Raw genomic sequence first — 17,121 nt, forward strand, 5'->3', positions numbered from 1 at the left:
ATCCAATATGATATTATATTACCTATAGAGCTAAAATGTTAATTAACCTCAGTATTATCATTTACACATTCATTGATCATTATTCAATTAATAATGCACAATGATGAACATGTGAATAAAATTGGGAAAGGCCCTATTCACCATCTTTGCATTCAGTTCTTTCAATGAGATACTGTCGTCTATTCTTGAATTTCTTGCCCTCTTTATTTCTTCCCATTTTTCCCAACCCACATAGACCACAAGGTACATATTTGTTCCTACTCCACTGGGCCCAAAGGACAATGTTTAGAAACAGCTAACAGAGTCCACCACAAATTGATGATATGTAAATTTATCTTAGACCTTACTAGTGAATATAAATTTTTGGAATATCTCTGTCAAACTCGCCTCAACACTAGTTACTCCATCAAAAACCTACATTTATCTTATCAAATTATGCCAATTCTTACCTGTAGAGATACATCCCTCATCTGCCAACTGCTCCCCCCATTCATCTTTTTCCTTGCCAATCCTATTTCTTCCTTCCAATCTCAAAGTGACAAGGATAACCATTCTACTTGCTCTCCTGATCAGATTCCAACCAAAATTTCTCAGGGAACTTTAAGATGATCAAGGAATCTTTCTCCTTCCCACCTTCTTTTTTCCCTCTCTCCACCTTCCTATGAACCTGATGGTCCCACATGTGAACATGCTATTCTTCTATTATTTTTTACTGCTAAAGTTCGAGAGAGGAAAATTTGCAATTATTGTCACACATGGCAGAATTACTTCCACACTGGCACCCCATCCCAATGCTGTAGAAGAATGAGTGATAACTTGAATTCAAATATCATCTCATTTACCCTCTGCCTTTGTGCCTTGGGCAAAACAGTTAACTTCTGTAAGATTAAGTGGCCTCCAGGACTACCTCAAAGAATCCATTTAGCTTTCCAAGATCAATGGCATCTTATTAATCATGTCCAGGTTCTATTCCCAACCTTATCATCCTTGATCTTTAAGTGGAACATTATATTTTGATCATATACTGCTCCTTGATACTCTTTCTTCCAATGTATATGTTATATATATGTTTGTTTTTCATGTTTGTACCCAGAGACCAATACAATGCCTAGAACACAAATGTTAAATAAGTGTTTGTTGAATTAAAGCTGTTCCTCTTCTTTGTACTTTTTATACCATGTATCCCACATCACCATCCCCATATGCAAATATTATCTACAGTAATTTCACAGGAAAAGGTAAATCACAAAAGGGCATCCTGGAAGCTTTTCTCTGACTAACTTATATGATGATATATTTAAGGCTGGAATTTCCAAAAGAAGGATATGCCCTTTAAAACTAAAATGGAAATCTGATGCTTTCCAATCACGATCCCTCAATCACCTTTCCTGTCAGTTATAAGAAAATGTTAAGGATTTGACTGCTGGAATTCTGTCCACTTTATAAATTTGGTTCAAAAGAGGCTAGGCCTTTAAATTATGAGTCCACTATTGAAACATCTCTTGACTTGTCACTCACTAGAAGACAGGTATTTGGATAATGCCTAACCTCTTTTCTGATCACTTTAAAATCTTTGGTGCTCTGACTGACCTCCATTTAGTGAATGTAACTATTCTAGTTTTGTAATCTTTTCATCTTGTATATTTAGCAAATAGAGTGAAGCCTTTTTTCAATTCAATTCTTTGCTATGGATGAAAAAAGATTACAGCTCCTGCTCTCAAAGTGCTTCTAGTTTACTAAAGGAATTCAACACAAAGTCTAAATCTGAAATAAGGAGTGCAAATACGGAATAGGCAAAATATAAACAAAATGCATAACATTTTCAACTGTGAGGATGGAGGAAGACTTCATGAAAGAGGATGTATCTAATCTCAGTACTATAAAAGTATTACCTTTGTCCTATCTTATTTTCTTTTTATTCTGAATTTAATAAACATAAAATGAGTATTCCTATGTACAGATGGAATAGGAGGGAACTGTACGTGAAACTTTAAATCTCTTTATGTAGAGTTTGCTTTTAATTTTAAGTATGTAATAAATTCAATGTGCAACTTTCAAAATTATTCCATTTATGATTTTTTGTTTTTTTTTAATTTCCCAATTTTTAGGAATTAGGAGAGAGTATTATTTAAACCTCTCAACTATTTTCACATATTGGAAAAACAAAAAAATGTGTAACAAATATAAACAAAACAAATGTTCACATTGGTCATGAGATTAAAAAAAAAAGTAATTATTCTCTATCTTGAATCTACCATCTCTTCACAGAGATGGTCCATACCATGCTTCATCATTGCTCTTCTGGAACCCAGGTTAGAGTTTTATTTATCTTTTAAATTATTATTGAATTTGCAAAATTGTTATCTCTTAATTGTATTTCTGGTTCTACTCCATTCATTTTCAGTTGATTAGTCTTTTCATGTTTCTCTGAAACTGCATCGGTTATAATTTCTTACAAAGTAATGGTATTCCATTATATTCATATACCATAATTGTTCACCCATTCTTCAATGATCGACACCCATCCTGACGCAAAATGGTGTTACTACATGAAGAAGTTCTATAAGTGTTTGTATATATAGGTCCTTTCCCTCATTCTTGGTTTTCTTGGTGACATAGGCTCCTAATGGCATTGTTAAATCAATGAGTATACATAGTATAATGACTTTGGGGGCATAATTTCAAATTGTTTGCCAGAAGGTATGGACCAATTCACAACTCTTCAACAATACATGCACCATGCATGTTACTCTTTTCTGCAATCCCTACATTATTCCCCCCACCCCTGTTTTTTGTTACTTTTGCCACAAATGTGTAAAGTAGAATCTGGACAAAGAACAAAATGAATACCCTCTAGGTACAGGGGTGTGAGTGGGATCCAAAGAGGCAAGATAAGAAAAGATCAGGGCATACTGAGTTAATAACTTGAAGCAAGGCATGCTGGAGATCCAACATGAAGGATCCAAAATGACAAACTAAGGATTTCAAATCTTAGCATTTAAACAGCTAAAACACTATTAACCATGCTATATTTGTGCACAAAGAATATTATGCTGGCAGCTAAGCTATAAAGTGGAAAGAGGAGATATAGACAGCATCTACAGAGGCAGAGAAAACTAATTCTTACAGTATTCTAGAGGAATGATAATGGGTCTGAATTAAAAGAGTGGCAGCCTGAGGGAGACTGGGGAAAAAAAGTAACACCATGAACAAAAACAGGAAAGCTGAGACAGGTTTAGTTAGGGGAAAGAGAAGCTGATTAGTTAAGTTTTTTTTTTTTTTAAATTTCAAATGAAGTGTGGCTGAACACCTTAAAGCAGATCACAGCTAGATAAATGATATCATTTGTAAACAGTAACAAGTGAAGTTATAAAAAAATCTTGAATGACAACATATAAATGTTAGTACAGTAACCACAGAAAAATTTAAAGTGGGTGGATCCTGCATATGTGTATGAATGAAAACAAGTAGCATAAGTAATCTTGGTAAAAGGTAAAGACACTTGACCATGTGAGAAGGGTGAAGGAGGACAAAGTAGAAGAATGCAGCTAAGTGAAGACATCATGATGGATGTCCCCATTTTTTTTTTTGTAAAATATGAGGCAAAATTTCTCAGCTGATAGAGAAGAGAGAGTGTGGAGACTGGGGAGGTTTGAGGAGAGTTTGGAAGAGTATTTGTAGAGAGTGGCACAAGGAAATTGATAAAGGGGGTATAAGAAGATTGACCAATAACAGTGAGTCCAATTGAGATTATATACCATGAAGTTGTAATGGAACCAGTCAGAAAGGCTGTATTATTTTCTCCTCCTTTGTTCATCAGTCTGTGTGCGTAGGACCAAAATGAGCTTGTTCTGGGAATGATCCAAGGGTGAGGCATTTTAATTATATACCCTTTAAAGCTAAAATGATATGCACCACTACCTATCTCTCAGATTTGGATTCTTACCTTGTGAGAAGAAAATAAAATAATATTCATAAAACACTTACACAGTAGTTGGAATAAAGCAGGTGCTTAAGAAAGACTTGTTTCCTTCCTTATTAATGAATTTCTTTTCTTCTTTTAAGGTCCAGCTCACTCATTTTTTCATTCACAATCTTCCTTGACTATCAGACCACTACCACAAGCAGCAGCAGCACCATCCAGCTACTTATTAGCTCTTCTTCCCCCTTTAATGACTTATACAATACTATTTTAACCTATGCATTTCTGTTCTACTGGATTAAATTAAATTATCTGTGTACAAACTTTATTTCCCCTACTACCTAAATGCTATTTAAATATAGAAGCTCACTAATTCTCATAATAACTTTGAGAGAGAGGTAGGTGCTATTATTATCCCCATTCTACTGATAAGAAAAATGAGATTAAGTAATTCACTTGGGGTTTATAAAACGAGCAAATATAGAAGGAAGGATTTCAAATTCTATCTTCCAGATTCCAAATCTTTCAGGTCACTCAGATTGATAAGAATCACACTGCTTGTGCATGGTTGGGAGCTCAATAAAGGTTGTTGACTTGATGACCAAGGCAGAGGTAAATCAAGGGTGTTCCCAAGGATAGCAAAATGTACCCTTTGTCCATTTTCAATTACTTTTAGTTTATGACAACCTAGCTTCAACATTAACCAAACCTTTGCCAAACCCTTTTTTCTGTCCAAATCATATTTGCTACCCTTCTCTACTCCTTCCCAAAAATACCTTCATGAAAAGGATCATCTGTTCCTGTTCATAAAAACCAACTTTTGACCACCACCTTGACAACATAAAGTGTCTTAACCCAGTAGTTAATTCTTGTAATGTTTACTGTGCCAAAATATAGCAAGCTGAACACATCAGCTTTTTTATTCTGTTTTAATAACATCCAATACTCTTTCCAAACTTAGCTTATTTTGAAACTTCCAACCTTCCTAAGAACATTTCACCAGATTTTTTTTGCTTTAAAATTGTTTAATTAATCATTATCTCATCAAATGAGTAATGTTCAATAAAATTTAGTCTTACGTTTCAATAGCATTCTTCTCATACAAAGTACTGAAATATCAGAAACTAGAAGAATAAGAAACCATATTTTTAGGGGTGAGAAGAGGACAAAGCCTCAATCTGCTATAGAACATAAGACCCAAACTGTTTCAAGATGACTTGTACTCTACATACCAATAGTTCACTAAAATATACATGTAAACATGTTCTAATTTATTTTGTCATTCATTTCCCTGAAAAACAAAATAAAAACTAATCCACTTCAGAAAAAAAGTATGATTATCCTTACCTTAATTTATCTTTTCAAATATATATATACATATATATAAGCATATATATATGTAAAGTTTTCTCTAACAGTTTACATGAAGAAATATATACATACACACAAAACCACTATAGCCAAAGACAAAATCAATTGATTTCTCATCACAAAGGTGGCATTAAGAAAAAAAAAATTCATGAATGCTTTGGCTAGGATCAGTATACATTAAATTTAGTTCATGGATTGCCAGAATAACAATGGATTACAGAAAAGACATGAATTCAAATCATGCTTCAGACATTTATTAACTGTTTGTCCCTATGCAAGTCAATTTAGCTTGTAAAGCACTTACTTTACATGGTTATTTTGAATCACAAATGAGGTAATCTAAGGGAAGCATACTACAAACATTAGAGTACTTCATAAATGAGTTTTAATCATAATCTTCATTATATAATGATATAAATATTTCTTAAAATCATTCCCATATCAGAAAATCTATTTAATTTTTTAAACATCCATATTTAATCAACATTAGTACTCTGCAATATTTCAACAACATAAAAGGTGACTTGTGAGAGTGACTCTGACTGAAAAACTGTCCTTCTTAAAGAAAGTCCAGGATTCAGAATCTCCAAATTCAGTTGCACTAGTTCTCTGGTGCCAAACACTCAGCCAATTATTGGGCCCATACTCAAAGTCTTTCCATTTTGGACAGCTCCAACAGAGATTGTGTTCTCTTGGCATAGTCTATGAGAACCAAGGGCCATTTCCAAACCATGATGAGGCATCAGAGGATGTCTTTAAGTAAATAACCATGCCATTACTTCAAATGGAAATCAAGGTTGGAAGTAACACAGGACAATTTGTCCAAAAACTCCTAAGGAAAAAGCTGCATATGTCCAAAATATAAATTTAGGCAAAGCCATAAAGAAAACTTGGAAAACTTGTGATTGTCTTTATACTTTCAGTATAGTCTTATAGCAAATAAAGTGACTCTTAGTTTTAAGTTCATAAAAATGAAAAAAGTCATTTAAAAATAATTTTTAAAATGATACTTTTTAAGTATATAGAAAAATTTTGTCATATCTGCAATAATTCAGAACAAGTCAGATTTTAAAAGTCTGCTCAACTATTGTCAAGTTTCTTTTTTTCTGTAAATCAGGGTAGTATATATCAGCTGCTTTGTTTCATGGTCATCCATACAATGCAGTGTATTATTTTACCTTGCACTTCACACCACAATTGTTCAACTGTAAGTTCATGACATATTTATTAAAACCTACAAAGAAATAAATAATCCTTTTCATTATTACGTCCTGCCTCTCCCGCCTACTATTGCTTTCCTCCCCTAACTTTTCTGGTGAAGCAAATCTACTATGAGGAAACTAGTCTATAGTAGAGAAGTAGAGAAGTATTTTTCTGGTTTGTGGCATAGCTTTTATTGAAGCAGAAGCTGATGCTTAATCTCCAGAAATATCCTAACACAGTACCATCTCTGGACTAGACCTTAGGACCCCGAAGGAATTAGCAAGCAATAACATCATATATCCTTACTTTCTCGTATGTCCTGTTTAAGTACAACGTGGATAGATAATAGCAAAGTAAAACAATAGAACATGGGCAATGTATCTCTCCCTTTCTTGTCTCCTTTTTTCCTTGCTTCCTTCTTTCCTTCCTTCCTTTCCCTTTTCCATTCCTTAACTTCCCTCTCTTCTTCCTTCCTTGCTTTTTTCTTGCTTGCTTTCTCACTATTTTTTTATTTCTTTAAAACCCTTATTTTCTGTCTTCAAATCAATATTGTGTATTTGTACTAAGGTAAAAGACTGGTAAAGGCTAAACAAAGGAGATTAAGTGACTTGCCCAGAGTCACACAGTCAGTAATATCTGAGGCCAGATTTGAAACCAGTACCTCCTGGCTCCAGGACTGATTCTTTTTCCAATGAACTGCTTATTAGATGTCCCTTCTTTCTTTTCTTTCTTTTTTTTTAATGGATAAATATAGAAAAGTTAAGTGAGAGGAGTTTAGTGTTTCTGGTTATGAATGAAAAAGGTTAGCCCACATTGCTAATGACTAAAATGTTCCTTTGAACAACTTTTTGCCAACTAATTACAATATTAAAGATTTCAAGCTTGTATGTAATTATGGGATTCTAAAGTTAGGTCTGTAAAACAAGGATTAATAGGAAAGATAACAAGAGTATGTAGGGATGAGAGAAGGTAACCTTGCTGGAAACACAAGAATTCTAGCAAAGCATAAATAGCTCAGAGAATCAGAAGATCTTTTACAATAATCAGATCACAGATAAAGGTACAAGTGAGATCATCTAATTTAATGTCTCCATTTTAAATAGGAGAAAACTAAGGACTGAAGAGGTTGTGATTTGTTCAAGGTCATATATCTGTGTCAGACCTAAGATTTGAACCTGTCTTCTGACTCCAAAGCCAGTGTGTAGTCTCCATTGCATGCAAAACCAATATATATATCGGTTTATTCCAAGGTAGGTAATATTAAGACAATATATTTTATTCTGGGCATTTTATTTTAAGTCAGTTTTTTTAGGATGTTGCTTTTCAAATCAATTTCAAATTTATTTGCTTTTCAAAATTTTCAAATTTTTTTAAATAATAGGCAAAGACAAATCCCAGGCAGAGGGCTCTATGGAAGAAAAAACATTTTATTTATACAAGGCATCCCAAAATTCAGAGAAGTTTTAAGGTATTAAAAGCTCAAAATAGCGCTAAGACTTTTGGTATTGCTCATGCTTTAAAGTTTGTAAAGTGTTTTTCTCAATATAACCCTCTGAACAAGTATTAATATCCCTATTTGACACATGAGGGAAAAGAGGTTAAAAGGGTCTAAGAGGCTAAAGAGGCTTGTTTAAGGACACACAATTGATAAATATTGGAAGTAAGATTCAAACCCTCAGAAGGAACATGGAGTGAAAAGTGTTCTGGATCTGGATTCAAGTCAGTTACCATTGTGAACCCTGAGCAAATCACAGCCTCTCTGGACCTCAGCTGCCTTCTCTGCAAAATGAGGAGTGAGGACTAGACTGTTTCTCAAGTCTCTTTCAGTTCTGCATCTAAATTCCAATGGTCTTTCTAATTCCAGGTCCAGAACTTTTCCCGTGATTTGTCAGTCTATGAAGTACACATTTAAATCTGGCAATCTAGCCTATGCTTATGACAAAAATTCCATGAGGATGATATCAGTTACAAGAGGAAACCCTGTGCTTGAATAGGAATGCATCCACTTTCCTGCAACATGTGCATCAATTTTAACAAAAATCAATTCTCAATTTTCCATGATGTCAGGGTACTGCTGAGCTCTGATTAGCATAGGAAAGCCCTTAGGGCAGGAGAGAAGCTCACAGACAAAAAGCAACATCTAATGTCATCAGGTCCATGGAATGGACACAGAAATACACACACACACACACACACACACACACACACACACACACACACACACACACAGACACCTCAGGGACAAAGACCACATAACTTCACTAATTTTTCAAAGGAAGGCAAATCAGTAGAACATATTAACACATAAGAGACATGTATTAATTTTCTGAACTTTACTTTATCCAATCCTTTTGTTAACTCTGCTAATAAGTATTAAAACTAACTTCTTTATTTCACCCATATCTTCCCTTTTTTTAAAAAAATTATTACTCTTTCATATTATGAACTTGTTAAATAACAAGAAATCAAAAAATAGGAATACATAGGAAATTGTGAGTCACCACTACATATAGCTTGGTTTGTTTATTTTTTTTGGATGTTTTAAAAATTAATCTAGGAGTTTAAAACTGCTCTACTACTCTGATTCATAAAACTTATATGATTTATTCAACATCACAAGCTAAGCACAAGAAGTAGGTTTTGAACTCTTGAATCCCCTTCTAAACTTATTTCTGCTCTCCTATAGTTGTTTTTAAGCTTCCCTGTTGATCTTTTCTTTCTTTTCTTCCTAAATTTAGTATAAGACTCCCTGACTAACTTTCCTTCTCATCTCCATCAAAAAAAAAAGCCTTCCTTATAACAAATAAAGTTATATAAAACAAAAGTTTAGCCATATGAAACAAGAAACAAATTGGTCATGTGTAAAACTGTACATCTCTTTCTGCAAGTCTCCTTTAAATCTGTTTTGTAGCTGTTTTCTATTCACTTTGAATCAATTCAAAAATCCTCCTATATAATATAAAGATATTCCATTAGAGGTATTGATGTTAATACACAGTAAAATGACTAAAAGAAAGTGCCCTAAAAAGACTGGACAGAATAATTACTATGAACTCTATACCTTCTCCATACAGGACAACACTTACAAAACTCAACGGACATAAAAGGAATTCTTGATTCCCATTAATGCTTCTCCCATACCTTTTGATTGCCCAGTCAATTAATGGTTTCATAAAATAGACAAAACTAGAAAACATTTAAATAGCTTCCTCTGCTCATTCTATAAGGGACATTTAAGTATTAAATTAAATAATATTCCTCCATGACCATAGCAGTTTTGGTGTCCTAAATGAAGAGAGACTTCCCACTTCACTCATGCTGTCTTCTTTCCAGAAATAGTCTTTTCATGGAAAGGTTGGAATACTGCATGCCTTCTCTCCTGAATGCCTCATGCTGGAATCTAAAAGACTTAAAGAGACCTCTCTGCTGTTGTCAATCCCCATCCCTGCTCCCCAACCAAGTACCAGCTTTTTATTTACATCAATGAAAAATTATGTCTAAGCAACTGGTCCTTTGAGACAGTGTTAATTCTAATAATAATAATAAAAAAAATAACAACAACAACAAAAATCAACAATGCAAAAGGCTCTGGGAAAAACAACAGGAAGAAACAATGGGCAAGTCAGTTTAACCTTTTAGGGTTGATTTCTTCAACAACAACACAAAGGAGTTGGGCTAGATCATCTTCAAGGTCCTTACAGATCTAATCTATCATTTCATAAATCCAAAGATTTTCCCAGAAGAGTATAAATCTTGGCAATTGCTAGAAAGTTGGAAAGGCTTCAAGTATGGGCCAGGCAACATATTGAATATATCTCTGAGAATCTGATTACCAGAGATTTTCCATTAAAAACAATTCATTTCTAACCATTCATGAAAAACTTCTCCTAAAAGAATGAAACCCCTAGGATTTTGATTCAAGGAAGGGAATATCCACACCCCCACTTCATTGAACCCATAATTTTATGGATCCTTGGTATAATGAATCAACGTGGATTACTTTATCAATTGGATAATGGTATATATGTGTGTGTCCTAAATATTAAACAATTATTCAAGAAGTTAAATACAAGTTCCCCCTAGATGACCACTTGTTTTTTTCTATGCTGGATGCATTAAAAATTTTTTTTTGTGCAAAAGGTCTTTTGTTTCATGAAATCAAAATATTTTACCTTTTGTATTTCATATATATACACATATATATATGACATTTATAGTAATACTTTTTTGTGGCAACAAAGTACTAAAAATGTAATAGATATCTATTGTTTAGAGAGGAGCTAAACAAATTTTAGTACATGAATGCAAAGGAAAATTATTGTCCTTTAAGAAACAATGTACATGATGACTACAGAAAAGCTTGAAAAGACTTCCATAGATGTAAAGTGAAATATTCAGAACCAAGTAAAATATACATATATTCATATATGTGCATATATACATAATAACAATGTAAATAGAAAGAAGGAAAACCACCCCAAAAATCCTGTAAATTTTCTGTTGCAAAAAGAGTTTTGAGAACCTGCAACTTGTAGAGGCAAAGCCAGAATTTTTTTTTTTAAGCATGAATGCTGCCCCAATTTTATACTTATCTGGCATTGATGTAGGCCAGACAGATTATGAAAAACAAGCCAACATTCAGTTAGAATTAATTGAGAAGAAACCTTTGCCCAATTCATTTTCCAAGGTCGGTAGTCCACAGATGTGGAAAACTGCATATTTCCTTGCATTAATTGTTTACCCGGATTTCTTACTCCCCCTTTTCTTTCATTAATAATAATAATTATTTATATATATATATATATATATATATATATATATATATATTTCTTGCAGTTAAGTGACTCAGTGGAGTGGAAGCCAGGCCTAGAGACAAGAGTTTCTGAGATAAATTGTGACCTCACCCACATACTGCATATATGACCCTGAGCAAGTCACAACCTCAATTGCCTCCTCTGTATCACTCTTCTGCTTTAGAAACAATATACAGTATTGATTCTAAGATAAAAGTATTGATTCTCAGATGAAAGGTAAGGGTTTCTTTGTTGTTGTTTTGCTTTTAAATCTTTGTTATAAGAGCTGGCTCTGGGGGAAAGGGAACATATGGGGGAAATATAAGAAATGTTTGAAAAACAATAAAATCTATTTTTAAAACAAATGAGTTGTTGGTATATGTAATAAGATTTTGTTGTTATTCCTATTGGAACAAGCCCATTATGTCCTTAAATAACATAAAACAATCAGTCAGAAAATGTTTATGACTTTCAGTTTCTTTACTACATAGAGGACCAGACTTGGAGCTAGAGAGACTCATCTTCCTGAATTCAAATCTGGCCTTAGACACTTATTTGTGACACCCTGGACAAATCACTCAACTCTGTCTTCCTCAGTTTTCTCATCTGCAAATGGCACATGACTCCAGTTTCTTTGGCAAGAAAATCCAAAATTGCATAAGAAAGAGTCAGACATGACAGACAACCCAACAACAATTTCTAGTCACTCTAAGGTTAAAGAGATTCAGTAAAGCAGGTTTCCTGCTCTGAAGGAACCTATATTTATAAAATGTAATAGAGCTGCCATATCTCCTTCATCACTTCTAGAAAGTCAGGGTTAGAATTCAATGATATCAAAAGCTTGTATAACTTGTATAGTTCTGGCATTCCAACAATCAACTTTATAAATATAAGATGGAGAAGACCTGTCTACATAGCAGTTTCTCTAGGGGAAAAAAAGTTCCTGGGGTTTTAGTAGACACCAGCTAAAGGAATCATCCATGCAACAGAGTAGCCAAAAGGTTAATGCAATTTTAGGCTGAGTGAAGAGAGACACACTGTTCAGCACTATGATAGTCTAGTTATCCTCTGCTCTGCTCAGACCACATATGAAATAGTGTTCAAATTGGGGTAATGAACTGAAAAGAGTTTAGAGGGTGGCTTGACCAAGATGGTAAAAAAGCCTTGGGATGTCATATGAAAATTAGAAGGTAGAATTTTAGGAGGAGCAAAATTAGATGAAATTTAAGAAAAAAATATTCTAGCAATGAGAGTTCTCCAGAAAAGGGGGGCTAGGGTTGTATACTAAGAAGTGGATATTAATCAAGAGGTGATTCATAATAAAAGTATTCAAATAATGCTAGGATGATGTCTTATTGAAGCATACTGTAGAAGGGATTCTGGTTTAAGTATCAGTTGGATGGATGGATTCTCAATTCTCTTCCAAATCTGACATTCTGTAATTCTATGAATGTAAAAATTATTGGTCTGCACAAACCTTGAAGTACTTGGGGAAAAGGGGAGGGGAATTCCACCATACTACAAATAGTCTAGAAAAATTCAATAAACCTGTTTAAAAATCCTACTCTTCCTGTTCAGTCTAGACGACAACTGATTGCCTTCTTCCTTCCTTTCCCATCATCCCTCCCCAAAATCATTTTAAAAGGAATTTTCAGCTTTGGACAATTCAGGTGGCATAAAGCAGTCACTGCATAAGAATGTTGGTATGTTAGCACATACCTAACATTTTTTTCCAATAGAAGTTAAATTTACAATAAAAAAGACATCAAAAATTCATAAGTTCACTGTCAAGTTTTTAATCCTTTATACTTTATCTGTGACAATGAAAATAAGTAGATTATTTCTACATTTACTGGACTCTGTAGGTAGCCATATCAACCATAACTCTCAATATTATTTAATGAATCCATAATCACATCAGGTAAATTTATTACAAAACTTTAAATCAACAAAGGAAAAATTTTCTTATTAGAAAGTTATGTAATTCACCATCTATTGACATTTTCTTAAACATTAGAGATTTAGTTGAAATCAAATTTAATAATTTTCAGGTTCAAGGTTCATTTATTTAGCATTGGCTAAATGTATCATTAAGTTAAAAGAAAAAAAAATCAGGGGCAGCTGGGTGCCTCAGTGGTTTGAGAACCAGGCCTAGAAATGGGAGGTCCTAAGTTCAAATCTGGCCTCAGATACTTTCTAGCTCGGTGACCCTAGGCAAGTCACTTAACCCCCATTGCCTAGCCTTTACCATTCTTCTGCCTTGGAGCCAATACACAATATTGAGTCCAGGATCAAAGATAAAGGTTTTACTCAAAAATGAATGAATGAATGAATGAATGAACGAACAAATAAATGAATAAAAAACATTTACAAAAAAGGTTTATTAGACTTGCTTAAAGATTAAATTGCTCTTATAAATCAGTAATTTGATAAATTGAGTGTCAATGAATCAGAAACATATGGATTAAATTTCCCCAGAAATACACACCAGTTTCAAAATGACAGAAAATGTTTAGTATTCTCCAAATTCCTAAGCACTTGAAGGTTAGATTGAGATAATTCACTGACACATAATGTTTCTGAGGTCTTCCCTATTTTTTAAAAAGAATTGGAGTACCTTTCTGATATTTCAAATTACCTTTAATACAAAACAAAACAAATCTCTGTCAAATTAAAGTAATTAAATAATTCACTAAGAAGCTAGCTGTAAAGATTTAAGTTTGGTTCTTTCTACTAATTAGATGAGCAGAAAAGAACAGACAAATCTCACTTGTCCACAAAAGCTGGAAGATGGAGAAATCTGTTAAATCAAATATTATAGTTAATAAATTCTTACAACATAAGCCATGAATGAACTTTAGGTTTTCAAATAAATGGAAATTTTTGGTTAGGGCTGAATGAGCTGACATTCCTTTCCAACTCAGTGATATTATAATTCTAATTAAAGTCACATAAAGAAAGTTCTTGCTAGGTGAAAAGCACTACAATAAATATCTGGGATGCTAGGATGAAAAAGAAAACATTATCTTTGTCCTCAAGAAACTTGTGAACTAGTGGGGAAATTTTCAAAAACAGAAAAATAACCATAATATAAGTTGTGATTACTGGGTGCATTCTTATACACATCAAGGCACATCAAGACACAAGACAGGGCACATGAAAACATTTGAAATTCATAGAAAGGAGAACTTCCTTGAAGGGAACATGAATGAAAGTCAAATCCATGCATGTGGGAAATGTACCCATAACCACACTGGGACATAAAGGATGCAGAATGTTCAGTCATTAATTATGTCCTAGGAATTCAGAGGATTTATGTATTATTACTCCACTCCAACCACCCTCCTGCCATGCAGTCTAATTGGGGCAACTGTTGCTGCTGTTCCATCCTCCCCTTATTAGACTTCTAGTTCCAGCTCCTACCCTGGGGCAATGACAAGGTTAATGACAGTTAACCATGTCTCTAGACAATCTCAGCTGACTACTGCTGTACTCTGTCCATGTTCCTACCATTTTAAAACCAGATATCCATTCCATTCTAATGTCTTGTTAATGAAGCAATAAACAAATCATGTAAGTACCCTTCTTAAAAAAATATATCAAATTAATTTCACTGAGACTCAATTCACAATTCCTGTGATATCCCATACCACTCCTACAGATCTGGAAAGGCAGTAGGAGCCACTGGAATTTAATGAATGTGTTGAAGGATAAAGTAATGGCACTCCCACTTAAGAACCTCTACTTATAGATTACTTTGACAACTGAATAGATGATGAACCACAGTGAGGAAAGAACTGAGCCAGGTAAAGCAACCAAAGGCTTATTTTAATAGGTCAGGCTTGAGGTGATGAGGACCAGCAACAAAATGGCACCCATGTGAGTGGAAGAAAGGGAGTATATATTAGAAGTCTGCTATAGGCAAATTGGAAAGAGATTGGCTATTTGGGTGAGTATAGTCCAAAACTTATCTCAAGATTGCAAGTCTAAATGATAAGGGAACAATAGAGTACTTGAAAGTAATGGGGAAATTTGGAAGATAAAAGGCAGTTAGACTAGGAAGATGAATTTTGTGCTTTTTGTAATAACTGTCCTTTAGCAGTAGTATGAATAGAGAGAAGGGATATATATGAGATGTCATGATGGCAGAAATGGCAACATGTGGCATATCTATTCATAATGACTTAATAAATCAAAATATCTTGGGCTAGAATTATAAAATTCAGATTTTTTTTGCTTGAGTCATTAGAATTTTTTTTTATTTGCCCAGGTGTACTTTGAATTATGTGCACTGTCTCCATGGAATCTTCAAAGGGGTCATTTTTCTTGGATTCATCTGGAGAAGATATCAAGGAGCAAAACAACTGATCTGATTTCCTCACCAAAATTGTCATTGTTCTCTTATATTAAGTAAGCAAAGTTATTCCATTTACTAGGAAAATGTTCAAAGAAGAAGGCAGTAGAACTAAGGCTCTAATAAAATAGACATTATATGTTTACTTTTACCAATGCAAAAACATAAAAAAATCTACAAAGGAAAATAAACAATTCATTGAAGGATGATTAAAATGAAAGCACATTTTCTTATATTATTCAAAGTCAAATGAAAGTACCAACTTTATGCTCATGTCATTAATAATACTAATTTTCCACCTGTATTCCATCTTCAGATTTTCCTTCACTTTCTATTTGGTATTCAGGTTTTCAAATGATTTCATTTTGACCAAAAATTTTTTTCCAAAGTTAAGAGAGTTATCTTTTAAGAAAATAATAGAGGATTAGGTCCCCAAAGAAGATAATATTTAATATATCTTGGCATCAAGAAAAACAGAATCAATATTTTGACCATGGCTATAATGTTGGACTATGTGTCTATTATCTGAAGAGAAGCCTAAGTACAAAGAAGCCCGTCATCAGAAAGTAAGCTAATATGTGAGGATTTATTCAATTATAGAAACAAATGGACCTATGATACCATGGATTTCTTTCAATCTGCATCATTTAAAATCAATATCCACACCAAAGCTGGCATTTTTTCAAAGTACCAAAAGAATCAAACTAGAATAATTAATCTCTAGGATGCTTTTCAATTTCTATAATTGGATTCTAACTGATTTTTAAAATGTTACTTTCCCATGTCCAGGAACTAAAAAAAAAGAAAAAAAGAAAAATCAATAAACCACAGGGGAGCTACTGACAAAATTATCTAGCTGTGCCAAAAATAGCAATAATAATATATGACATGACATGATTTTATATAATATGATATACTATATCATTGCAGCATTACTTGTAAACAACACAGTGTTGTGAACAACAACTGGGAACGGCTAAAAAAATTCTGATCTTAAATGATTTGGAATACTATTAATGCCAAAAGGCAAAATGATTAAGAAGGACAGAAAGCAGCATGGTAAGATCTATACAAAGTAATGCAGAGGGGGAAGCTGGGTGGCTCAGTGGATAGAAAGCCAAGCCTAGAGACAAGAGGTTCTGAGTTCAAATTTGTGTGACCCTGGCCAAGTCATTTAACCCCAACTGCCTATCCCTTATGGTTCTGGCCTTGGAACCAACACATAGTATTGATTCTAAGGTAGAAGGTAAGGGTTTAAAAACAAAAAAGTAATGCAGAATGAATAAAGCAGAACCAAAAGATCAATGAATACAATTACTATAGCCACATAAATAAAGACCTAAACAGTGAAAAAAAGAATTAAAAAAAACCAACAATGATCCTGAGAAAGCATTCACTCTTTCATTCTTTTAAAAAGAAATGGAAACAAGAGATAGCTTAGGTAGCTCAGAACCTGGGTTCAAATCTGACCTCAGACA

At 33.6% G+C, this 17,121-nt stretch overlaps 1 protein-coding gene across 1 annotated transcript in view; it reads right to left on the reverse strand.

Moving 5' to 3' along the window:
• The window catches only part of ARHGAP42 (Rho GTPase activating protein 42), a 400,535-nt gene that overhangs the window by 239,228 nt on the left and 144,186 nt on the right, over positions 1-17,121 (reverse strand). The window lies entirely within an intron of this gene.

The sequence above is a fragment of the Monodelphis domestica genome, chromosome 4 (assembly GCF_027887165.1).
Source record: "Monodelphis domestica isolate mMonDom1 chromosome 4, mMonDom1.pri, whole genome shotgun sequence".
Lineage (NCBI taxonomy): Eukaryota > Metazoa > Chordata > Mammalia > Didelphimorphia > Didelphidae > Monodelphis > Monodelphis domestica.